General features: G+C 38.0%; 1 protein-coding gene across 16 annotated transcripts in view; it reads left to right on the forward strand.

The window, feature by feature from the left end:
• Window positions 1-24,917, forward strand: part of TRAF3 (TNF receptor associated factor 3) — a 73,991-nt gene that overhangs the window by 9,670 nt on the left and 39,404 nt on the right. For 7 of the 16 annotated variants that reach the window (XR_012623355.1, XM_074825149.1, XM_074825165.1 and 4 more), the window contains 2 exons: window positions 7,717-7,856; window positions 14,239-14,382. The exons of 5 other annotated variants lie outside the window; for them this stretch is intronic. The gene's annotated coding sequence lies outside the window, so the exon portion shown is untranslated. Of the gene's footprint in view, window positions 1-7,716; window positions 7,857-10,027; window positions 10,127-11,985; window positions 12,001-14,238; window positions 14,383-24,917 lie in introns of those variants that run through there. 4 more of the 16 variants (XM_074825151.1, XM_074825152.1, XM_074825150.1 and 1 more) reach the window with 2 other exon arrangements.

The following is a 24,917-nucleotide window of genomic DNA, read 5'->3' on the forward strand; positions in this document are numbered from 1 at the left end:
TGTAAGTAGGAAAAAACCCTCATTTTTAGAAATGGCGTTGGTCAAGAGCAATAGAGTGAGTCAGGTTAGGTTCACGAAGCCACAGCCCTCTTCTCATTACAGGTAGAAGTATTTTTAGTGTGATTTAAAGAATCAAGGTAACTGATGAGCTAGCAAAACATTTTAGTAGCATTAAATAGCACTGAGCAAGAAATGTAAGAGACAAAATCTTTCTTAAGAAACGAAGATTTTTTTTTTTTTTTTTTTTCCTTTGAAGAAGTAGTAGCTTAGCAAAAATCTACATCTTGGGGCTGGAAAGTTTAAATAATTTTGGATCCAGCAGCAGGAAGCCTGGCTTAACAGACTTGGTCTGAGTTTAACAGCTGTTAAAGTGGTGTGCAGCAGCCACCGGACTTCACGTGTAATTTTCTGTTTTCAAAAAAAGAAATTGAGAAGTTTGCAAAAATCCTTGTGGACTTTCTAACCTTGACCAGGCTTAAAATGTGTGATTGCCAGGTGCTGTTAGTTGCCCAGAATCTAGCACGTTGAAGTAATAGGTAGAGGGATGATAGTCATTGGTCTTAATCATCCATTTTGGAATAACTCAAATAGGAAAAGTTATCAGTTATATGATAACTGGAGAAATGGACAAGCCGTTGTGTGAGAGAACTTGGCCATTAGTGTTTTATCAGTTTGCTAATAATAACTTACAGCTTGCTAATAGCAACCCTTAAAGGGGCAATTAAAAGATAGCGGTTATAATGTCATCCAGCCACACAACTTCACATCAAATATGAACTTCCTATTCCTCAGTTACGTGATTGGCTTGCTAAGTGAGGCTAAAACCAAAGGTGGAAATGAATTGGGCAGAAAGAAAGTCATGCTTGGTCACCTTGAACAGAAAGCCTTAATTCTAACATTGCCATAGGATAGTGTATAGACAGAAGGGTGATATAGATACTTAAATATTAGCAAAACCTAGCCTTGCTTCTTCCCTCCGACCTTGACTTTCAACTGGTTAGGAGACTACCTTTGTGTTTACAGGCAAAGACTTGGCAATTAACAGGATTTGTCATTGTATTTTGCTGCACTTAGATTCCAGATCAAGGAATAACTGTTGCTCCTACAACCAAAATGGCATCAACAGCATATCCCACAGGAATGTTGATCAGAGAGGGCATAGCAAGGACAGTCAAGGAAGAAATGATAATGTATTGTGTATTAAGGATGTGTATTTTTAGGTGAAGAAGGTAATGAGGGGAGGTCTAGGGAGTGGGAAGAGCAGTATTGTGATAGACATACCAAAAATGGGTGGAGGGATGGTGAAGCTTATTTCTGTTTTTAAAAAATACTAAATAAACAAACAATCAAACGTGAGATTTGTTGTAAATGAAGGATTTTATTTGCACAGGTATCTTTTGAGAAAGGTGTGTGGGACATACATTTGTATGCAAGAATTTTTTGATGTATGGGAAGGCTCTTGATAATAAATATGGATGCTTGTCTTGATTTAACGTTGACCAAGAGAAGAAGGAGCTGATTAAAAAGATGGAAGAAGAAGGCGGCTTGTGAAAGATTAACTTGAACTGATAAAATTCAGTATTTCTAGGAAGTGAAGGAGGGAGAAGAGCAAAATAGAGAAGGACAGCAAAATAAAGACAACAAGAATTCAGAAGATTTGTAGGTAAGGTGCCATAGGAAGCCTGGATCTAAGGAATTCGGTTAAAATTATCTTCCTTTAAGGGAACAAGTGTGAATTAGTAATTTTTACTTTCTTTTGCACTGACACATAGCAACAGACAGCTTTGGCTAAATTAATACATTGCTAATGATTTGAAATTTGAGAAGAAATTATATGAATTTAGGTAACAGTGTTAAAGATGAGTAAGAAAGAATGGCACAGGTGTGTAGAAAGAAGATTGGAGTGTTTGAGCCATAAAACAGTATCAAACTAACATGGGAGATAAAAGGATAACAAGAAGATGTTCTTCATGTGGTCTTGAGCAGTAAGAGGATATTGTTTCAGTAGCCAATATGGAGGGAAAAGTGACAAAAGTTGATGCCAAGAGAAATGAACTAATTATTCTTTATCTTCTTTAGAAAAAACAACTGATATAATGCATAACCCAGTTAGCTGTTAACTCTTTCACAGCTGTTTGGGTTAGTTGAGGTTAAATGCACTTCAAAAAGGTTTTTGTATTTGATCTTGTGATTTGTTTTCTGTGATAGGAGTAATGTGAAACTGAGTAATGAAATTTATTTTCCAGAAAAGTAAGAATAAATGTTTTGTTTATAAACAACATCTGCAGGGTAACCGAATGATGGTAAGGGCCATTAGAAATTTCTCCATAGTATTTTATCACAGTTCTTTCTGTGTCCTTAGATTAAGGGTCTAGGGGACTGAGGAGAAACAGTCTGGTTTAAAGGATATGGCTGCAAGGGTAGCATGCAATGGATTGGAAAAGTGAACAGGAATACGCAGGCAGCTGTCATCATCTCGGGTGATACTGCCTAGGCATCAGTTTTGGCTCGTGAGATAGTTAAAATTTTCCAACAATGACTTTAAGGACTGAATAATAGAGAACAAATTTAGTACGTTTACAAACAGATACCAAACTGGGAACCCCTGTAAGTATTCTGGAGAACATAACTCCAGTTCAAAATGAACAGGCCTTGATGGGGTCAGTGGCATCTGTTAGCTCCCTGCTCTTAAGTTTTCGTATGGCCTACATTTTTCTCACAACCAAGGATGCAGCTTTAGTTTCTCTTGTTCACCTGATTTCAAATACTGAATCCAATTCAAGATGTCATTGAGCTTCAAAGTACTTGGCCTACAGCCTCATACATTGTCTTAAATGAAATGCCTGAATCTGATGTTAAGACCAGACGCAGTGTGCCAGTCTTGATGGCATTACACAGTTTCATTTCAGTGTTGCTATTTCTGCCTCTCTTAGAGTAGACCCAGAACTGCAGTGTGCTGGAACTCGCATTGTACCTTGGGTAGTGTTTAAACCACCAGCAAACACAAGTTTTATGTTGTATGATGTGAATTGAACTGTAAAAAACAAGGAGCCATGGTTTTGTGGGTTTGTTTTCTTTTTTTTTTTTTTTACTACCACAAGCATAGTAAATTCCAAGGAAGAGGTGGGAAGGCCAAATAAAGATGTATCAATATCCTAATGGCTGTAGTTAGTCACCAGGGCTCAAGCATCAGAGACTATTGCCAGGTATTACATATAATAAGTAAAATGAAAACAACAGTGTTTAAAGAGCATTTTAATAATATATGTTTCTATATGGCCTTATTCCCTGTTAGAGCTCCCTAAGCCCGTATGATACTCACCTTAAACTGCTGTTGTCTCTTTGTTCTTCTGGTCTCTACTAATTTTCCTGTAAATAGAAATGTTTTTAAGAAGCCTTTAATGTTTGCATACAAGTGACTTCTGAGATGCTGTTTCCTTAAAGCCTCTGGTGAAACTACCTTACATATCCGGATGTTCATTGCAAGAATAAAGAGCCCGGTGTATAATGCCTGTACAGAAGAGTTCAGCTTCCATTGCCTAAGCTAACATAGGATTTTAATCTATTTTCAGTAACTAGGATGAGACTAAGTGGTGACTGGGTCATTTTTTCTGCAGATACTCAAAGAATACTAGAATGGTTTGGGTGGAAGGGACCTTAAAGATCATGTAGTTCCAACCCCCTGCCATGGGCAGGGACACCTTCCGCTAGACCAGTTTGCTCAAAGTCCCGTCCAACCTGGCCTTGAACACTGCCAGGGAGGGGGCAGCCACAGCTTCTCTGGGCAACCTGTTCCAGTGCCTCACCACCCTCACTGTGAAGAACATCTTCCTTATATCTAATCTAAATTTACCCTCTTTTGGTTTAAAGCCATTACCCCTTGTCCTATCACTACATGCCCTTGTAAAAAGTTCCCTCCCCAGCTTTCTTGTAGGCCCTCTTTAGGTACTAGAAGGCTGCTACAAGGTCTCCCCAGAGCCCTCTCTTCTCCAGGCTGAACAGCCCCAACTCTCTCAGCCTGTCCTCATAAGGGAGGTGCTCCAGTCCCTTGATCATCTTCGTGGCCTCCTCTGGACCTACTTGAGCAGGTCCATGTCCTTCTTATGTTGGGGGCCCCAGAGCTGGACACAGTACTCCAGGTGAAGTCTCTCAAGAGCGGAGTACGGGTGGAGAATCACCTCCCTTGACCTGCTGGCCACATTTCTCTTGATGTAGCCCAGGATGCAGTTGACTTTCTGGACTGCAGATACACATTGCCGCATCATGTTGGGCTTCTTGTTAACCAGCACCCCCCAGGTCTTTCTCCTGAGGGCTGCTCTCAGTCCATTCTCTGCCCAGCCTGTATTTGTGCTTGGGATTGCCCCGACCCATGTGCAGGACCTTGCACTTGGCCTTGTTGAACTTCATGAGGTTTGCACGGGCCCACCTCTCCAGCCTGTCCAGGTCCCTCTGGATGGCACATCCCTTCCCTCCAGCATGTCAACAGCAGCACACGGCTTGGTGTCATTGGCAGACTTGCGGAGGGTGCACTCGATCCCACTGTCCATGTCACCGACAGATGTTAGAGTGCCAGTCCCAATACTGACCCCTGAGGGGGTGTGGTCATTCATCTTTGTGACAGTATCGCAGCTTTGCTATGGCTGTGGCAGAACTAGTTAGACAGTCCAAATTAACTAACTTTGAAAAAGCAGTCAGGATGAGAATTGGTGACAGGCTGATGACTTTTCAGGATTATGCTAACTGATAAAACTGACCTACTACCAATACTGAATGAGGTAAAAATGCCTAGGGGAAATAGATGTTAAAATGTTACATATTTTAAATCAGTAATACCATTGTCTGCAATTTGCCCAAATGTAATTGTTTCTGGTGGTTGTCTAAACACAGAAGGCTTCAGGGTTGTATTCAGTCCATACTCTGACTTGTGGATCGTCGGACTGAGTGTATAAAGTCTGGGAAGTCAATATGTGAGGAGAGAACTCTTAAGTGTTCTTAAACAGTGATACAGGGTCTTTATCTTCTTATGTCCACAAGCAGAGGTCTGTGGAAGGAGAGTCTCCATTACAGAAAAAAGAGAGTCTTTCCAGTGTGTAGTGTCATTCTGTCTTCATGTTCTCTTTTCTTCCAGTCACCAGAGGACTAGATCAGGGGCTGGACTGTAGACTAGAGCACAGCTGTTTGTTGCTGCTGCAAGGATTATTTTTTTTAATCTATCCTTTGCCTCTGATCCAGTTTTTTGGTTTCTGTCTTTTTTTTTTTTAAATTTTTCATTGTGTGTTTTCTATTACTGTACTGAGGTCCTTCCCTGAACCACATGGAGATACAGCATGAGACAAGAACTACTGAAGCCTCTGTAGCATTATATTCCTATCTGAATTGAGGAAATTGTTTTCATCTTGTGACTTAAGCTTATGACAGTAGCTTCAAGGATTCTGATCTCTGTAGGGCCATCTTGCAAAACAGCAGATTAAGCTTGCTCCAGCATGATTTCTAGATGTCTAATGCTCTAGGAAGAACTGTGCTTACTCTTGTGATTTGAAGTGTACCAGTTGCCTTAGGTGGAAAACCTAAGGCAGACCACAAAACCAATATTGTTCTGGCTGTGGTTTTTTGATAAGGCATACAGGGAGAGCAGCCTGCAAGTTCATGGAGGGTGAGGACTGGTATTCAATATGTGGATAAAGATGATGAAGTCCATGTAAGTATAGCGCTGTCAGGACTGACAAGAAAAGTGTAGTTGCAGGTGAGGAGAAGTGTTTAGCTATCCTGGGGAACTTAAACTTTGCTAGTGTCTGCTTTCTGTGTGAACTGGTGGACACCTTTGGGTCCTCAGGATGGTTCCCAGAGATTGCTTTGGTCATTACAACATGGAGATGTTGCTTTTTACTCAGGCAGTACAGCTGTATCGCTGGTCTTGGTCTTTATGCTCCAGGGGTAGAATTTAGGCCTTAAAATGATCATTTTAAGTACATCCCCTGATAATAGAAGGAAACATGCTTTACTTTTTTTTTTTTTCCCTTTTCTCCATAACTACAGGTTGGTTCTGTTGTGCAGTGGAGACAACCCCCTTAAAACTAGGTTTCAATTTAAAAAGGAGCATATAGTTACTGGAGTCAGAAGCCTTTTTCATTCATTCTTCTGTTATCATCAATGAAGATAAAACTCACATAATCACAGATACGGCTTTTGCTGGCAAATACATAGGTAAATTGTCTATGAGAAGAAAAGTGAGATAGGATGTCTTAATGTACTGTGGAGTGGAAAGAATGTTTCAGGACAGAAACCTTTCTGAAGGATTTGCATCACCAAAAACAGAATAAGAAAAGGACCACAGAAACACTTGTTCATATATTGCATTATGGAGCAAAAAAGATGATGAATTTAACCCTCTGAATTTGGGCTTCTAAACTTCCCCACCCCCCTGGCCCCGAATGCCTTGTGGCCTGTTAGGAAAGTTGTATTACACAGTAATGGTAACAGTTGTACTTCTTCAGTACTAAAACAAATGTGGTCTTTACGCTTTTGAGACTTTACATATTAGGGTTTATTTCATGATCAGTTTTGTAATTTGAAGTCTGTTTTAGAGCTTGAATCCCAATACTTGTGCACTTAACGATCCATAGCATTAATTCAAAATATTTATTCAATTTCAAAAGTTGTGTAACTAAAAACATAGACCTACTCTTAGGTGTCATTAAAAATATTTTAAAAGCAGCAACTAAAATATAATCTGAACAATATGTATTTAATTGATCATTTTTAGCAGAATAAGGGGAGTAATATTTGAGCTTTGAAATGTTTTGAATTTACTTTTGATTTTATATATAATTCTTAAGCTGTTATCAGCCCTCTGAAAACTGAGGAGATTCTTTCATTCAAGCTACTTCGAGTGAAGTGGATTTTATATGATAGTCATGTTGCAGTGTATTTTCGTTGCCAAAAGAAGGAAAGAACACCTTTCAGTTCGTTACTGTGGTCTGCAGGGATTCTTGGCTCTCTTGTTAGCTTTTATTTCACAGGAAAGTGAAAATGGAAGAAATAAGATGGTATCGTGCTTTCTTGTAAATCCATTCCGGCTGTTTCACTAGTACTAATTTTCTACAAGAATAAAACTGGTAGCTTAAACTACTTCAGTTCTCAGTATCACAGTTCAGAGATGGTGGCAATGTGCTAGCCAATACGTTTTAATACCATTTGGCGGTAGTATTAAAACTACCTGTGTTTTCAGTGTTCATGCTTCCTTCCTTTTGTATCAGAGTGTAAATCTTTCCTATGCTGAATAGGTTGAAGTACAGTAGCTAGTAAAATTAGACCTCTGTTGTGAAATGGAGCATGCATCTCAGATAGTTTCTTTTCTTGGTTTTGGTTTAGGTTAACAGAAGTATCTTTACATCTGCAGTTTCTGGAAATGTAAGAACACTGTGAACCTCTGGCCAATAAAAATTTTCCCATTATGTAAAACATTCTTGCAGATTAGCTTGACTCACTTAAGTGGTGCTAGGGGTGACTTCCTTCATGAAGTAAATAGACTTTTGTAATGAATTTTCTAGTGAACTAATAAATCTCAGTGCAGCTTTTTGATTTGCTGTAGTTTGTTATGGTTTTGTGGAACCTTAACCTACTATTTCTCTTTTCTGCCTTGAGGCTTGTGAGAATTGTTTCTGTATATTAATAGGAGATGCTTGAAACCGACTTTACTTGTTTGTTTCCCGGCAGGAAAGCCTGAGTACTTAGGCTTAAACTGAATCAAGACCAGCTCTCAGCAGTGGGAGACAATATATTAATCCATTGGAAGCACAGACTGCAGTCTTGTGTGTCACTGTGGTTTGGGTTGTGAATTTTTTTCATGTGAACAGGTAGGTAACAACAATTCTTCTGCTGTATATATTTTTGTGATATGTGCATTTAGAAGCCTCATGACAGTTGTGAGCTGGGATTTTTTGTAGGTTTCTTTTTCCTTTGGTAGAAGTAGTACTCGTATCATTGCATGAAACTGTAAAGTACCTTGTTCTCCTTTGTGTTTTCACATCTCTAAGTTGATGGTACTAATTTTACAAATCATCTTCAGTGCCTGGACTTGCTTTAGTTATGAATGAGGGTGTTACCTCAAAAGTCAAACAAGTTTCATTCTTATTTCTGTAAGTAAACCCTCTTATAGCCTTGCTCTTTCTTGTTTGGTCTTCCACACAATCACAATGGACTATTTAGCAAGTTCTTTTGCACTCTTTGCCTGATGGAATTAAGTTGCTTGATAGTATATGGAGGCTTGTTTGTTTATTTTTGGTTTATTTTATCAGTTCTGTTGTATTTGCAAGGAAGGTAAGCATATTATCTCCATTTCATTAAACATCTGAGGGAAAGATTATTATTTTTTTTTATTTCAAATAGCTTAAAAATAAGATTAGAACTCATAGGTGTTAGCCAGCTTCCTCAGTCAGCCACAACCTGATTTGGGAAACTACATTATACCTTAGTTGCAAGAGGAGAAAACATCCTGAATCTTTTAGAATAGTACCTTAGATGAGTTTGAGGTTGTGCTTTTCTTCCTTATTCCACTCTACTTTTTCTGGACTTTGAAAAGAATTAATGCTTCTACAAAAAAGTTAGTAGTCATCTTTGCCTTCAGTTTAAGCTGTAAATTAGGAATGGATTAAAAAAAGTGAAACAGGCTCTTTTCAACTTCTTGACATGAACATAGGAAATTCCTCAATCCTTCAGGTAAGTGATAGCGGTTGTGTCTTTGAAGAGCAGCAGTAGGTGATGCTCTGGGGCTACTCTGTGGCCTGTTCCTCAGAGCAGGTGCAGCTTTATAAAGCTGGAAGGTAGAGAGGATCTTTCAAAATTTTGTGTGGTAAAGTGGTAAAAATAAGCTTTTTGCTACAATAACACTAGACAATAGATTAAGCACTATGACTAACAACTTAGTGTAAGTAATAAATTATGTGAATTAATGATGCTGTTTATACACAGAAGTTCATGTTCTTGTCACAGTAAGTTCTTTTTGTAGGTTCACATAACAGTATAACAGGTCCTTTCTAGGTTGTGATCTAGATGTAGCGCCTGAAGGGTGAAGGAAGAGGAAACAGTCTGCTGGAATGACTGAATACTATCTTGGCCTTTTCTCTGTCTTACCCTCCCACCAAGAATACATGGGACCTTGAACAATTTATGAAGCAGACTTGCTATCTTTCTCTAAGATTTTATTTCTTGGCCCCGTCCTCTTACTTAGTGCTAGGCGTTTTTTTTTCCTAAGAAATGCGGTGTGCATCCTTGATAGTGTGTGAATTCCAGCCAGAAAGTAACTTGGCTGAATGTGCCTGTCTTCAAGTCATTCTCAGTGTCCTGAAGCAAAACAGGTTAAAAAGTATTGTTAAGGTGCTAGTTTTAGACTAACTGCAGAAACTGAAAAATATTTAAAGATCTTATTTTACCAGTTATGTTATGTTTTTAGGGGAAGGGGATATTTTTGGTCCTTCTTCCCCCCAACTTTACCAAGATATAATTATGTTTTTGTGTTCCTTATTTCTAGTTATTTTTTCACTTTTGGCAGTTCCCAGCTTAAGACTGAAGTCCTTTTATACAAGGTAATATGTATACAAGTATGTGAAGAGATGGGAACTTGGTAGGTGTCCAGGTAAGATCAGAGAAAGGAGGCATTATATCTGTTCCTCAATGAAAGAGAATAGAAATGTACAGAAGTGCTCTAAGTCATGCAGAAAGTCTCTGATAGCTCTTCTGATTTTTTTCTGTTTCAAAGCCAATAGGCCTTTCCTCTTTTCAAATTCATTATCATATTTTTTAAAATGTGGTATGTGATGTTTGGTCTGCAAACCAGAGAAGAGATTTGAAACTGAAGATGACCTTTAGTGTTAAATAAATTATTTTTAGTAGAGACACACTTAAAACTAACCAAAACTTTGTTTGGGAGCCTAAACTGAGTATATGTTGTCCATTACAGGAATTTCAATTTTAACTAAGCCATGTTAGAAAAGAAAAAAATAATTGTAAAACTGCTGGTTTAGTGCATGGAAACTCAGGAGCACCTGTGAAGAGTAAGCAAAGGACTTGTGCACAGCTGTGAGAAATTAATCTTTCTCCCCACTATGGGTGGCAGAGTGGGTAGTAGGTATGTTCATTGTATCTGTGAGTCTGTACCTATGTTGCCTGTTATTTTTTCTTTAAAAGGCCAACATAAACCTTGTTGAAACATATCACTAAAAACAACCAGCCTTTTCACTGCTGTGAGCCAAAACCCAAAAGGATGCATCTACTACCTCCAAACTCTCCCATTTCCTTTCTGCTTATCCCCATGTAAGGTGCTCTGAATGCTGGCTACTGCCCCTTCTCCTGGGGGGCTGCAGCAGAAGGTAGGGAGGTGCTGAAGAGCAGCTGGAGGCTTCTGAGCTTTCCATGTCATTGTCAGCATGTGTTCAAGTCCTGCCTAATATTCCAGTGAGGCCAAACCAGAGAAGACTGGGCAGGATCTTCCCCCAAGGAGGACATGGATCTCAAGGAATAATAGGTTGCTGATGGCAGGCAGCTGGGCTGCTGTGGGCTAAAAGATCTGGCCTTGGGCCTTGCTCAGAAGGATGGAGAGGGAAGGGAGGGGTGGAGAGCAGTGATGAGCCTATTGTTGCAAATGAGCCAGCAACTGGCTGATTGACACTGAGAGCTCATTGTTGCTCCCTTTGCTCTTAAATGCAGCTGTGGGGAATGAAGAAGTGAGGGCGGGGGAAGGGAAAAAAAGAAAAGCTAACCCCAGTATAAATTAGACTTCTAGTGTACAAGGGCACAATGGGCATAAATCAAAAAACCATAAATTTCTATCTGAACTCAAGAAAAACTTTGACTGTGGGGGTGCTCAAACACTGCAACAGGTTGCCCAGAGTTGTAGTAGAGTTGCTCTCTGTGCAGATACTCAAAACCTGATGGGACACCGTTCTGAGCAGCTGGCTCTAGCTGACCCTGCTTGAGGGGGGGGGGTTGCACTAGACGATCTCTAGATGTCCGTTCCAGCCTCAACCCTTGTGTGAAAGCTTCTTTAATATTTGGATGTATTCTTTAGCTGCTGTTGTGGAGCACTTGGGAAATAATTACAAATACTCCTGCTGGGCATTTGTCTCGCAAATGCTGCTGCTGTGTAATCACGCAGTTTTAATTGTATAGGGAAAGCATCCAAGTGGTAAAATAGTTAATTGACTAAAATGCCTGATTTAAGCAGCAAAAGCATACAACCCATCAGCACCCTGCTCCCCCAAACCCCAGAAAACCCCCAAACACCCCAAACAAAATACTTTTTTCTTTACTTTTTCAAGCCTTTAAATATTAGTGGTTATGAGACCAAAAGGTAGCTTTAGTATAACTTATAAACAATAAAGTCACTAAATACAAAAAACAACTTAAACATTTAAAAAAATTGTTCATCTCTCTTTATTCCCCAATTCCTTCTAGTTTTGTCACAAAGTAAAATCCAAAAATTATTCAATGGAAAATGAAAAGAAAGGCGGGAACATGAGAGGAGAAACAGCAGAGAGAATCCACGCTGCAGTTTATTCCTTTCAGCCCACAATTAAGACATGAGTTGGACAAACTCTTCTGTAACTGTGTTTCTTTCCTGGGCTCTTTTCATTCCTCCTCTGTTTTGTATTTTGCATAGCTCTCAGAAAGACTGCAGTGCAGTAATTGGCAAGGAGGGAATTACTAGGAGGGAAAATCAAGCTAGGGTGGCTCCTCTTGCAGTGTTGTGTTGCTGAGATCTGCATTTTGAAGCAGGAGGTAAGGAACAGCTGCCTTCAGGTTTCCTATTTGGAGATCTGACTGCTTGCAAGAAAAGGATGGGGATAAGTTTTCATCAAGTGTCCCTAGTGTGTGCATGGCATGCCAGACAGCCATTAGGTTTATTGATGCAGTGGATTGATTTTTTTCTTGATATGCAACACTTGCTGTTTCTGCCTAATACTTTTGTTTTTAATCCTCTGGGCTCAGACGGTGGAGAATAAGGTAAGGTACTTTTTGTTGCCTAACACATAAAGGATAATAGAAGTAATTTCTGCATGTTGTAGCATGCAACAATAACTGTTCTGTTGGAAAGTAGAAGTTCTGATTACCTTTTTTATTGCTTGTAACTCCTTGAAATTCATTATAATAAATTCCCTGAATTATCTAGTATATTAAAGTTGACAAACAGTTATTTGTACTTCATATGTATTAAAATACTTTTCTGGAGTCAGCTTTCACTGTGGTTATCCAACATAATAAGGAATTGATTTCAAGAACAGTGTTCTGGGAGTGTTCCTCTTTTTATGTTAACCTTAAGAGCTAAAAACCTAATCCTTTCTATGTCTTATCCATGGTTTTGGAGTGGTTTTTAATGCCATAATTTTAAGGGTATAGCACTGTCACAATGCTGCTCTTCAGATGTGGAGTGCACATGTTCAGTAAGAATGAAACCTTGGAGGTGCCTAAATTCTCTGTGAATCGGAAGGGGTTGGTTGATGTGTTGGGAGAGAAAGGAGAGGCTGGAAGAGCAAAATGCACTAAATTCAGTTTTATAGCTAAGAATAAGAATGGATGGTGACCAGGGCAATCCTCATTGGTGTCTAAATTCAGGATGGGAACTTAAAAGAGGTTTAGACCTTAAATTTCTTGCAGGATTACTGCAAATCTTTAGTACAGAAATTCATACTTTTTTTCATGACATATGTAAGAATTATGGGTAGATTTGCAATTTATATACTGTTTTGGTGGGGAAAGTGTTGTACAGCTGCAGATCTCCTTTTCATATGAGTAAGAGTTTATTCCTGTAGTTTTCTGTAAATCTCAGTGCTGGGCTATTTTTTCCAGCTTACTGTGTTTCTAGAATGAGCCAGATTGGGCTTTCCTTGGCCAGCGTGTTTCTTTTGCCAGAACCACTGTAACCACTTGTTAGCCTGTTACTTGATATGATTCTGGTCCAAAGTAGCATGTCTGCTACTTTGTTAGCAGCAGTAGCCTTTCCTTTCTACCTCCTGAGGACCGGAGGTGAATTGTAGCACATGAGAAATACTGAAAAATCAGAAACGCACAAAAACACTCATCTAAACCTGTGGAAGTTTGTGGCATTTCTCCTGACTAGATAAATATTGGTCTTGTGTTACAAAGTCACTTGCTTTAGACATGATAATGGGAATGAGAGCCCAGCACATGTAGTGGCAGGTATGCAATTCTGGGACTGACTGAAATTCCGTGACCAGCTCTGTGTAACTGCTGAGGCTGAGCCATCTTCGTAGCAGTCTGTGCAGGATGACAGCTGGGAACATGCTGCTGAGCTGGGCCCTTGGTGCTGGTCTGCTTAGTGTCTGCCTGGGAGCATCACTGCTCTGGCACTGCAGAATAGCTGCTCAGATTTGTCAGAGTTCACTGACGCTGTTGGACTCTGTGGTAGGTGGATGCAAACTTCACTGACGAGTTGAGAAACTTCTTGCAAAGATGTGGTTTGACTGCATATATTGTAAATGGTCTGGTGAGGGTACTGAAACATGGTCACAAAATGTTGTCCTTGAAGTGTAAATATGAGAGAGACTGTGGGGACTTCAGATTTAATGTACTGGTGGCCTGGGCATTGTAGCATTTGTTGCATCTAAATTTTACTATCAACATTTAGGAATGCACGTAGATAGGGGTTGGTGAAGATACGTGTTAATTATGCTTTCAGACTCTTTTCCTCTTTTTCTTTGCACGTGTATAAATTCCAGAATGAAACAAGCTTCCCCAAACCAGGTTGCTTTCTTTCAATGATCTGTTTTAATATTTTCATAGGGTGTTTTTTTTAAGAAACGCTCTACAGAACAATTAGTTACTTTCCCAGAATTGGACTGATGTTTCCAAATGGAATTTAACAGGCTGTTACCGAGAAAATGGCACTGCTCTGAAGATTTTGTATGGTCTGTACTGACACAAGATGTATCTGGGTGGAGAAGTTTGTGTGAAGGCAGGAAAAATTAGCTGTGATTTTTACTTCGTGCATGATGTTCTATTATGCTGTTTTGTTGAGAGTCCTTTGTGAACAGTGGTGGAGGAGAGGAAAACAATGGTTTAAAAATCATGTGTTGGTATGGTTTTTTTTGTTATTTTAAAATTTATCATTAGAATTGGTTTGATACTTCCTCAGTTTCATTAGACTAACTTTTACAGGTACTGAGAAGCCTGTTATAGGATTTTTGAATGAAGGTAACGTAACATAAAATTTTCTTTCTTTAGGGCAAAGAAACAAACCGGGCAGACTGTAGCAAAGCTCCCATTATTGGCAAGAGTAAAGAGAACCCCAACAGAGCATTGAGAAAACCTATTCTCCTTTCTCCTCAAGCTGCAGATCAAATGAGACTCAAATAAAACGAAGGAAATGTAAGCAATCAAAGAGTCTTCCAAATTTGGGGGAAAGGTGGGGTGTTAGTGTTTGAGTAAAAGAAGTACACAGATTTGCTAAAGAAAACTGTTGCATGAAATTTGGAAATCAGGAGCTTTTTTTTAAACTAATAATTCCCCTTTTGATTTTGTAGTCTCTTCACTTGTCTGTCAAGGATAATTGTTGTGTGAGAAGGTATATAATTTCCAGGCTGATACAGAGTTTACCTGGTAGCAGAAAGCTAGTAAAGAGGTTAGAAGAGGCAGTGAGTGAGAAAAAGACTGGGCTGGGAAGAAGACAAGAACTGTCAAGGATTTTAACCTTTATGCTGTTCTGGCAGTAGCTGTGATACTGATGAGGTATTTCAATGGAAAAGGCTCTTGTAACCTGTTCTTAAGGCAGACCTGTTCTAAAGAGTAGATTCTAAGAAAGTACATATATTTTATGGAATAGTGTTACTGCTAGTTTGGAGACTCACCTTTAATTTTCTAATGCTTGTAACTTGACTTGCGAGTTACTTGAAACTGTATTCATATCTGTGTCAAATTCTTTGGTGGCACTGCTGCTGCTTTGTGTGGCTGTGATATGGTAAAATTCTTTCTTGACACTTTTGATTTTAATATAACTTTTTTTTTTGACTGCTGGGAGAAATCTCACATTTGTCAAACATGAAAATTCTGATAGCATTGGATAAACTTTGAAGGAGAAAGGTTTATTTGGACTTCGATGTACTTTCTCTCAAAGGTTTCTTTTCCCTTTTGTTGAGTGCATGGCTGAACTGGGCTGTACTCAGTCCAAACTTCATGAACTTGCTAGGTAATGGTTAGGAAACAAATTGCTGCTACATTTATTAAGGAGTTTGTGATTTTTATTTATTTTTTTCTACTAAAGCATGAGTACTTGTATAGAGGAGAACATTTTACCTGAGCAGTGTTTTTACTGCATTGAAGTAGATTGTTAGGAGTCATGTGGAATATTTTTTCCACTTACCTGCCATCTGAAACTTTACTGGAAATCTCCTTTTTGCCTTGTTTTTAATTCAGCATCTAGTCATATACGTAATATTTTCTCCTTACATTGAAAAAGTAATATAACTTTTTCTGAAGATGAGCATTTATTTTGATGACTTCGGTCTGAATTTCCATGTGCAATGCTTAGTTTCCATTGCACTGGCTGCTATGATCAAAGATAGATGCCAGGAATATATATTGCAAAAATCTGTCTTGTTGATTCTTACGTTATGCTTCAAGGTAAATCTTGAATGTGGTAGTGGAGGGCTTGATTGAAACTACTGGTCAAAATTCATCAGATGAGAGAAAAAAAGAGGGCTATGTAAAGGATAGCATATGAGTATAAAATGTTTGTATTAATAGAGGTGAGCTCTTGCATATGATATTCAGCTGAGGCCACTTTTTAAAAAAATGTATCTGGAGAGTATTTTAAAAAATGGGTGATGACATATTAAAGATTTAGAGAAGAGAGAGAAAATTGCAATTGTCCTCATTCAGCTGAGTTTGTGGATTTGCCTTAATTACAGCTATTGTTGGCCCTCTATCCTCTGTAAGTGCACTAATGACATCCCTTACTTCAGTGAGGCACAGAAGCTGTTTGGATTGATAACAAAATGTATCCTTGTTCCAAAATGGGATAACCTTCACTTATGGTTATTTGCTGACAGCTGTGCTGGTGGTAGCTGTGATCAGTAAAAGTCTGGTGCAGTCAATACCCAGAAGAATAAAATATTAAAACTATATTAAAAAAAATACAGTGTGAGTTTACATATACCTAGTTTAATAACTCCCCCCCCCCCCCCCCCCAACTGTCTTGAAAAGTGGAAGATTAAAAAACTCAAAAAGCCCAAGGAAAAAACAATTTTTGACACCGTATGATTAACCTATAAAACTTGCTGATCTGAGGTAATACTAGGAATTTTCTGCTCTTGGCCGCAAAATAATTGCTTCCAGGTTGAGCAGAGGTATAGAGGAAACAAGAATCATGCTTAACAGATGCTTTGGAGCTACCTCCCCCCCCTTTTTATTTTTCTTCCTGTTGCTAGAAAACTTTCAACTATGTCTGCTGAAAGCAAATACTCCTAGGCTTGAATGAAATTATGACATGATGTCTGTCTGTGCTGTAGGCTATGAGCCTATCACTAGTGTGTTGTAGAGGCTGTTTAATGATGGAAAAGAATCCCAGGGACTGGATTGTGCCTGGCTTCATGGATGTATATGACTGCATTTTTGATATATATTGGGACTTGATGCTGTATTGTAGGAAGTGCATTTCTGTATGTTCTTAATTGGATTCAGTCTGACAGTTTTTGGAATTTTCTAAAGGCAGCACAAGAGCTTCCAGAACAATGTGAAGCGGTTAGAAGAAAGGATTCTTCACAGAAGCATTTATAATGTTAAAGTGGTAGTTCTCCTGATTGAGACTAGGGTTCCTTAACCTCTTTAGCTGTTTGTCTGTAATATTATACCTAGTGTTTTCAGATCCTGAAGTGGCTTCATGTAGATCATAAAGCACTGGGCTGCAGTTTAGTTGGAAAGTATTATGGGGAAAAAATTCTCTTATGAGACTAAGGGCAGACAGGTGATTTCTTCTTATCCAGACTTCTAGGAGAATTTAGACTGCTGCCAGATCTCGCTAGAAGAGTCTAAAAATAATGCTTCCTACTGATATAGGCCAGGGATGCTATAAAACGTAAGCAATACTGTGCTTATTTTACAGTTCAGAGGAAAACAAAGTGGTAAAGTCTTAAAATCATGTAGCCATTCAGAATTGGTGGAAAATTCGAAGCCACTGCAGTAATACTGGAAGCTTCACTGCCTAGATAGAAGTTGTTTGCAAAAAGTGGGAGTCAGCACTGTCTGTTCTCTGAACAGTCATTAGTGGTACAACATCCTTTAAACTCTAATCTTAGGATATAAGCCCCTTGCTCTAACAGTCAGTGTCCTTTGCATACTTTTAAATCTGGCATTTGCTCTAATTGGAAGTTATTCTTTGCATTCCGCATATCTAGACTATGCCTACATGGATCTTTATAATGCAAGCAGATAGTCTTTATCAGCATAAATTCTCCAAGGAATCACTGAGTATTCTCATTTAATCTCTAGTGCAACACCTGGAGGCTTTCAGGTTTGAATTTTCAAAAATAAAAATGCATGTTTAAATGTTAGATTGCCATTAATACATTAAACAAAACTGCTCTATTCAGTATTGATTTGATAGAGGTGAACATGATTTCATTAATATTAACTCGAGGAGCCCTCTGGCTTTAAGCATGCAAAAAGAATTTTCAACTAAAACTGGCAACTTCATATTCCAAATTTGAAGACAGATATCTTTCTAAGGCCCTGTGGATGGTGTGGAAAGCACTAGTTTTTAATGTGTCTCTTAAGCATCAGCAGTACTGTACTATTCTAACAGAAGTTTCTTTGAAAGATTGCTCTCTTGTGTTAAACTTTTTTGGGTGTGTAACAGTGATAAAACACTTGCTTTTGGGTAGTGATGTGAAATTTAGTCAGAAAAATTTGTGAAGAGCTCTTACAATCTTCACATTAAGTATGTTATAGAAGGACAATATCCTCATTGATTTTTGTTAATTCTTAAAATCCAGTGCAAGAGAGAAACATTCAAAGGGACCTGTTGGGTTTTTTTTGTCCTTAGTAGTATGCTGTCTGAACTGGTGCTGTAGAGATGGCTTGTTGTCAAGATGTCAACAATAGCTACTGATCTGAAACCTCCAGAATAGCAGTTGATACAAACCTGCAGACAGCAAATACAAGACTTAAGGCTGGTAAGGCAAAATAATAAAAGTTTGATACAGGGAAAAGCAATCACAATCTGAGAGAGAAACTAGGAAATTGCATGCAGGTTCTAGGTAAAAGAATCTTTTAATGAGACTTTGCAGCTGGAAAAACGAATACTGCCATACACCAGAAGCAATTTGTGTCTTTATAGACTTGACCTTCAATTGCCTATGTTTGTTACAAGAGGAAGCAACAAGTTAATTCCTATCTTACATTGCTGGGATACATGTCTTGTGAATCTAAATCTTCAGTTACAAAAAAACCCCAGCTTCTTCCATGAACACCTTTATAAAGGTAAAAAATGCTTTAGATAGAATCAGAACTTCATGTTCACTGCTAAATATTCTGACAAGTCTGAATTAAAAGTTTATGACTTTTTCCAAACCTTCTTTTTTCCTCATGAAAACTCAACTTCAGTAAGACATTTTTACTAGAGATGTAGAAGCTGAAATGAACTTTAGTTTAACTAGAAATACTAGCACAAGTCTTTTAGTGGTTTGTTAATTTTTTTTTTCTTTTTCCCTCCGGATTCCATTTAGAAACATGTTTCAATTGTTTTTTTTCCCCTCTAATACAAAAAACACCTCTCCACACTTTTCCCAAACTCCAAGAAATTGATCGTAGAAAATACAATCTAAACAGTGAAGTGTGTAGTATGAACACTGCAGTTAAACATGCTATCACTTCATTAAACAAGTGGACAATGTTTTTGTCTTCCCTCACTTCCTGATAAATAGTAAAATACAGGCAAATGATGAGAGTTGCCCTTATGCTATTTTTTCTGTTTTCTTCCCGAATAAGAAGCAATGATTTTAGACAAAGCTGAAGAAGTCATCTAGAATGGTGGGAAAATCCATTTAAGATTAGTGAGAGGTTGAGATCTGGGCATGCATTAATGTCTTCCAGAAAGTTTAATGTTAAATAAAATATGCTGATGATGTTGCTTGCTGTTGTTAGTTTCTAGAATTTGGTTAGTATTTAGTGTGAAAAAGAAATTCTTTCTTCCTGTGTTTATAATATGTAGTGGTCAATTGAATAAAATGGAAGAGCAGGAAATGTTTTATGTGGGTGAGTTAATTTCCATAGGAGACGGAATAGATAGATTTTTTTTTTTTTTTTGAGCTTTGAATGTAAGCTTATGAAACTTGCTTTGGTTAGAGTGGAAAGAATTTCTTGTGGAAGTGAGATAATGTGATCTCAGTTTTCTGGGATAGCCATTTCTAGTTCCACAGGACTTCATTTCAGCACTGAATTCAAGAAGTGCAGAGCCCTGCTTGAAGTTGCATTCTATTTCATTTACCAGCTTTCTCTATATTCTTCTGTGTTCAGAATTTCCTGGGAGGATTATTTTGTTAAAGATGAGCTGCATTTTAAAACTAGATTAACTAATATTTTAGGGATTCTTGAGAAGGCAGTTTTCTTGTAATTATTTATAATAAGCCTCTTAAAGTGCTTTGTTGTTTTTTTTTTTTTTTAATTTGCTGGTCTCTGACACCTTTGCCTTCAGATACTTTCTAATAATTGCAGAAGATGAAGTAAAGAATTTTAAGATGGGTAGTACTTCTGCTTAGATTCCAAGATGGATTCATTAAGAGTCAGCACAGATGCATTCTGCCAGGAATTGGCAATGCAGAAAGTATTCTTCATGCACTTGCCAGTCAGCAGAGTAGATAGATAGACTGTGATTTGAATTATATATCTTGCTATTCTGCTTGACTTCTGAAATTTCATTAGATTTGAAACTGAGGATCTCTTTGATTAATAGAGTGGAAAAGAATAGCATCCATTGATAGGTCTTGGTTTAAAAAAAAAAAAAAAGACAAGACTGACAATAACTTAAGACAGCAAGGTTTTTTTGATTCCTACTTGGTGATTTCAGACATGAAGAGACTTTGGTGTCTTAAGTTGATATAATTTAAAAGCAAGTTGTTTCTGATAGATCGTGCAGCAGATTTTTCTTGAAGGCACACCTTAGGAAGAAAAGGGGTGTTTTTTTAGGTCACTAGGGGATGAGATCTTTCTTTCTAGGACTGTATGCTTTGGCCAAAATGACCCGAACCTGCCATCTGCCTTAACCCTTGTTGATCCTTGTGTACGATTTGTTATAGGTAGTTCAAATCTATTGTTTCCTGGTCATAGTAGGCATAAGTGGGAAACACAGTGAATGACTTCTCTTTTGGGTGTATGTTTATTTCGTATTACCACTTGTAACATGTGAACCAATGACTTCTGTGCTGTGCAGCAAAAGTAAAGGCAACGTTAGGCTTGCTGTAAAACGAGAAGTGGAGGAAATCTGGGCTGATGGAAATAACTTTCCATAAAAACAGAGTATTCAGAATGCAATTATAAACTGGTTTTGCTAGTTCTCTCTTCAAAGCATATATGAACCGATTTTGTAAAAGAAAACTACCTTTAACTTGAAATACTATGATTATCGTGGCATTTCCCAGGATATTTGATCTGAATATTTTTCTTCTGTGGTAGATAGAACTTTTCCTTTGTAAACAGAGCCAGGAGTTAGTAAAAAATACACAGTGTCGATCTACTTTCCTCCACATGGGACTGGCATACGTATCTCAATCACAGACTTCCCCTGAACAGCAAAGGGAGAGATTAGAGTATACTTTGTTCTGTGATCATCTGATTGTCTTTTGATCTATTCTTTAAATACTTCTACTAAAAACCTCATATAGAAATATGGATCCCAACTGGGAGTTAACTTCATAGGTGAAATGCAATAACCTTGTGTACTTTCTTTTCTCTCCTGCACACATAGACAAGAACCCAAATCAGAATTAAAAATGCGGAAGAAAGTACTCAAGGGGAGCTTGGACATCATGTCTCTTATCTGTTGTCTTGTGACCTAGGCTTTCAAAGCTTGAGAGGTCTTTTGATTTCTAAAAGAGGCTTTTGATTTCTTGTACTTCAAATTACTTTATACTGTATTTTGGTAGCCCACTGAGATTACAAAGTAATTACTGAGAGCTGTAGATAGCAAGTGTAAGTCAAAATACAAACACTTTGTTTTTACTACTGCCTCAGGCTGAATCTTAAAAGCCATTTTGCCAGCCCATATGTCATGATTCAAAAGAATGCTGTTAACTTTCAAAAAAGTAATAATTGAACATGGTGTCACGTAAAAATCATCTTTCCTAAACTGCTCTGAATTACTTTTCTGCTGTCTTTTTTTAATAGTTAAAATCTAATCCCTTTTAAAGTTTGGTTGTTTTTTTTTTTTCCTCCCATTAGTACAGTATGTGTTAGGCTGAATGTTAATTCTATCAACATATTATTGGGTAGTTACTAAAAGTGTCAGTCCCTGGGCTCTTGGATACTCCAAACTATATAAATACTACATCATTATTTATAAATATTCCCATTCTCATCTCTCAATGCTGATGTAATTACTTTGCACATCATCCAATGCTTTCTTTTCTATTTAGAATCTAAAAATTTGTTACACTGAGCAGAAGGGAGTATATATTAGAGCTGTTTTCATGAAAGCATAGTCTAACAGGCTTGTTAAATTGAGTTCCCTGAACTGGGATGTTGTTTTGTTTAATGCTGTAAGACACTTCACAGGAATGTGTAGACTCATTGTTGAAAGAAATAGAGCCAAGGAAGGTGATAAAAAGTTAAAAGAATAAAACAATGTAGAACTTAACTTACCATTCATTTTCTGCTATTCATTCATCTTGCAAACTAGAGATGGGAAATACACAATGTTTGTGATTCAAGTGATGTGCATGGTTGGTCTTTTGCAAGAATATCAAGATGCTATTTTTGGTTATACTTCTGATCTTCTAGTTCAGATAGGAAAAGAAGGAATAGCTTGCACCATCCAAGCCAAAAATAGTTTTGCTATTTGTTCAATAATTTTTACAGAATAGACCTCTTAAAGATTATGGTGAAATCTGATATAGTTGCTTGAGAACATAGCAGTTCCTCTATTGGAACAGGCCTTTTTTCTGCATAAGAATATTATGCCATAATTGCTATAATAAGAACTCCTCACAGAGGAGTGTTAAGCACTGGAACAGGTTCCTTGGAGAGGTTGTGGTATCTTCATTCTTGGAGTTTTTGAAAACTCAGCCTTGGACAAGCTGACTAACTTTGAAGGTGGCCCAGCTCTGAATAGAAGTTTGGGCTAGGTGACCTCCAGAGGTGCCTTCCTACCTCAGTATCTCTGGGATACTGCACTAGTGAGTGGCTGGGAAGAGCTTGCAAATGGCAGAAGATTCTTGTGTGGAGAATACTCAGTGTCTTTTGTGTGTTTTCAAATGCTTCTGTCCTACTTGCTTATATCCAGGTAGTAATTTTTCTCATTGATCTTCATCTGTTCTATTATGTGTGTGATCTCAAGGTCACTTTCACAGTTGGTTTCTGTTAGTTTATGCAAGGAAGGTGGATGCTTATAGAGGTGTAGGGTAAAGTTTAAAGTAGTTAAAATACCCAATTTAGTTTAACACAAGGCAAAATAAGTTACAGATATCAATGCTGCTTTTATTTTCATACAGGAATTAGTATTTGAATGTTTTGCATGAAAGAAGATAAGGAATGGTCTCATCTTTTTCACTGTGTGAAGTTATATCTAGTGTTGGTGACCAGCAACCCTTCTCTGTCCTCCCCTATCCCCTTCAGAAAATACCTCAGCACTGGTTAGTTGATCCTATGTATGCTGTATAGAAACAGTGAATAGTGCTTCAAGTATGACAAGTGCGTGGAGGGGGAAAAAAAATAAATAAAAACCAGTAGTTCCCTTGCACAAACAAGAGGAATGAAAGTGCCAAGACTTCTGACCTCACACAGGGCAAAACCAATGGATGTTCCTCTGCTTTCAAACCTGATACTCCACTGCTGCTTCAGTCACTGCCTGGGTATTTTTGTGGAGTGTTTCAAGCTATTTGCACTTTATTTATCAGTTGTTCTTCTGTGCCCCTGTCCAGACTCAACAGTGGGGGTTTCACCAGAACGCCAGGCTGAGGGGTGGCTGGATGTTGTGAGGCTGGCCCTCTGCAGTAAGACACCTTCATGCTTAAGAGCTTTAGAGTCAAGATTCCTGTGGCAGCCTCCCTGCTCAGATTTAATTTTTTTTGACATGTGTGCACTGAGTAAATTGGTAATACATTGTCACCAATATACTGCTTTCAGTTTGCATTATTGTTTTAACAAATCATCAAGGTATGACAGTATATGTTGCATATTATAATCACACTCAGAAGTAAAACAGAGTCATAAGACCTGTCTGAAAGATAGTGAAAGACATATGTTCTTTTCAGTAAGCATGTGCTAGGAATTAGAAGCTCTAAAATGCTGAAATATAAGACAAAGGAAGAGTTCAGATTGCTTTAATAATTTAATTTTAAGATAAAGATTTCTGTGTGATAACTTGAAGTAGTAATTCTTGATGATAGAAAGCACATGAGCTGGGAAGACTGAAGAGCTGGAAGTACTACGCCAGGTGCCTGATCATCTGTGTCTCTGAGGGTATCCTGTAAAGTACAGAAGAAAATTCTGTGAAGAGTGAACCTGAAGAAGTCTGGTTTCTTACTGATCTGTGTACTACATCCCATTTTAATGCTTACCTCCCCCTCCTCAATTAAAAAAAAAATTTTAAAAAAGCCTCCAGCCCAGCCCCTGCATTATAATATTGGAGGAGACAAAGACCATGAAGTTTGCCTGGACAAGAGCGAGCAGGTGATCTTGGCTGGGTTGGATGTTATTTTGTACTGACTGGTGAACTGATAGAGCACACAGAGGTGGCAAGGATTGAGGCTGTGCTTTTACAGCCTCTTGTTTACGGGGACATTACATTAAGTTTCTGTTTCCCACATAGGTTTCACGAAAATGAGCAGCTATCTGTCCAGTTGGTTCCCAAGTGTTTTTGAGAGGCTGGGAGGAGAGACAGCACAATCACAAGCTGTATCTCATTAAAGGCTAGACTAAAAAATGATACCCCATGCTACCAAAAAATTGACCTAGTTAGAATAAGACACTGAAGTTTGTGTGTTTTTATGCTTCTTAGATAAGAATATATAAACTGTTTTTTGAAGAGGAGAGGTTGAATTATCTTATTGTTCACTTTTCTGCTGTGATCTTTAGCTCCTTGTCCAACTTCAGGTTTCTTTTTCAGAGCTTAATTTAGATACTGTGCATGCAGTGCTGTTCTGAGTAACCTCTGTTCTCAGTGCAAATTGTAATTTGATCGAAAAACTTTTCTGTACCTAAGTAATAACCAAGTTAGATTGTGTCTTCTGTTATCCTCTTCTCTGGTAGTGCAACAAAAACATTTATTTCAGATAACTTCTTGACCTTTTTGGATTTTAAAACTTTGGCTAAAGCTTATTTGCTTTGTATTGACAAGATACTGAAACTGTCTTCATGCAGAGCTTGCTAGGTGCCAAATTGTGTGGTCCCTTTTGTAATCATTTTTTGGGAGATGTTTTAGATTACATAAGAGTTAATTTTTCTTCCTGTTTTTCTTTAGATGCAAATTTATTTTGAAGTTTTATAGAAGCTTTATTGTATTTCTATGTTGCAAATTGGTTTCATTCCCAAAGAGCAAATAAAAATATATGTGGTATAATACAGAACGCTAATGCAGATTTCTAGGATGTTTGCCCTCAGTGGCGAGAACAAAATCCCTGATTAAACAAGGAAAGAGCAAAATGCTTTTTGTTTGGTAACTCCCATGCTTTCTAATTCTCAGAACATCTTTGACA

Source organism: Strix aluco, chromosome 4 (genome assembly GCF_031877795.1).
Source record: "Strix aluco isolate bStrAlu1 chromosome 4, bStrAlu1.hap1, whole genome shotgun sequence".
Classification (NCBI taxonomy): Eukaryota; Metazoa; Chordata; class Aves; order Strigiformes; family Strigidae; genus Strix; species Strix aluco.